Genomic DNA, 2,080 nt, shown 5'->3' with positions numbered 1-2,080 from the left:
TAGTTCATATATAATAGATTTGTTTTAATGTTATTATTCTTAAACTTTTGTTGTAGTATATTTCCTTATTTCCTTTCCTCACTGAGTTATTTTCCCTGTTGGACCCCTTGGGCTTATAGCATCCTGTTTTTCCAACTAGGGTTGTAGCTTAGCAAGTTATAATAATAATAATAATAATAATAATAATAATAATAATAATAATAATAATCTACAATGGCTAACTGATGTGCAGCTTTAGCATTTGGGACACTAAACTAATTAATTAGGTACATTAAATAATTATTCAGCTGATATTTATCCCCTTGTTGAGTTTTACTAACAACAGACCATCCAGTGTGCATATACTCAATTTTTTTAATGAGGCGCATTTGCACTGACTCGCAGCTGTACCCTTTTAGCTTGGTAAAGTTTCCTGCTAATTGATTGGTTAGAATTATGTTGTCCAACCAATCAGCGATCAGGAAGCTTTTCCGAGCGAAAAGGGCACCCCTGCGAGTCGGTGCAAATCTACCTCACTAAAAAGAATTGACTATAGATGTGCATTGACATCCACTCTGTTGGTACAAGGAAATTAATTAGGAAGTCCATGGTTATCATTTCGGATTCTACTTAGTGAAAAATGTATGATATAACACCAAGATCATCTAAATATGACACGTCTGTGCGATTTTATTGCAAAAATGCAATATTTCTGTATATTCAATTGCGTCCATCTTGAAAAATGGCTGCCATCTTGAATAATGGCAGCCATCTTGAATTTTAGGTGCCTGACGAGTTTCATGAAAAGGAAAAAACACCACGGAGTATGTGTGCCAATTCTGGTACTTGTTTCCGGAAAGGAAAGTTCCTCCAGAAAATTTGCTGTTATCTAGGCCACTATCAATTGAAAAGCTGAGGTAACATGTAAAAATATAAATTACATGATGAAAGAGAAATATGCCACATTCGGATTCTCACCTCACCTCAATCAAGATAATGTAGTGTCATAGCCTCTGTACCATGGTCTTCCACTGTCTTGGGTTATAGTTCTCTTGCTTGAGGGTACACTCGGGCACACTATTCCATCTTATTTCAATTCCTCTTGTTTTGTTAAAGTTTGTATAGTTTATATATTAGATATTTATCTTAATCTTGCTGCTCTTCTTAAAATACTTTATTTTTCTTGTTTCCTTTCCTCACTAAGCTATTTTCCCTGTTGGAGCCCCTGGGATTATAGCATCCTGCTTTTCCAACTAGGGTTGTAGCTTAGCAAGTAATAATAATAATAATAATAATAATGTGTATAGAACATGTCAAATATCTGCATAGTTCCAACTTTACAAAGAAAGGAAAGCCAAAGAGAATATGTGAATGTGTACTGTGATCAAATTGCAAGGGCCATGGTTCACTAAAACACGATCAGCTTGTCTTTTATCTAAATACAGACAAAGGGTTGTGGTGGCCGATGTGGTAACGTTCCTGACTGGTGAACGCCAGACTGGGGTTCGAGTGCCGCTCAAACTCGTTAGTTCCTTTGGTCGCTACAACCTCGTCATCCTTGTGAGCTAAGGATGGGGGGTTTGGGGGAGCCTAAAGGTTTATCTGCTGAGTAATCAGCAGCCATTGCCTGGCCCTCCTTGGTCCTAGCTTGAGTGGAGAGGGGGCTTGGGCGCTGAGCATATGTATTCATGGTCAGTCTGTAGGTCATTGTCCTGCTCGATAGGGCAATGTTACTGTCCCTTGCCACTGCCATTCATAAGCGGCCTTTAATTAAGTCCTCAAAAAAAAAAAAAAAAAAAAAAAAAAAAAAAAAAAAAAAAAAAAAAAAAAAAAAGGTCATGTTAGAACCTAACGACAGTATCAAAAGAAGAATACAAAGTTTCACAATGTTCAGATTAAAAGGAAAAATGTCAATCCAGCTGCCAGGCTGTCAGCCATGTCGCACGATCCATGAAAGTAAGAACAAATTAAAGAACTAGAAAAAAAGCATATAATTTTTCTAATTTCACCAGTAATTGATCGAATTAATCGTTACGCCATTCGCTTTGAATACAGCACTTGTACACGTCAGCTTCTAAGGTCACCCAGACATTTTCTATGG

Source organism: Palaemon carinicauda, chromosome 24 (assembly GCF_036898095.1).
Source record: "Palaemon carinicauda isolate YSFRI2023 chromosome 24, ASM3689809v2, whole genome shotgun sequence".
NCBI classification, from domain to species: domain Eukaryota; kingdom Metazoa; phylum Arthropoda; class Malacostraca; order Decapoda; family Palaemonidae; genus Palaemon; species Palaemon carinicauda.
The sequence above is the reverse complement of the archived record's forward strand: the minus strand, read 5'-3'. Positions refer to the sequence as shown.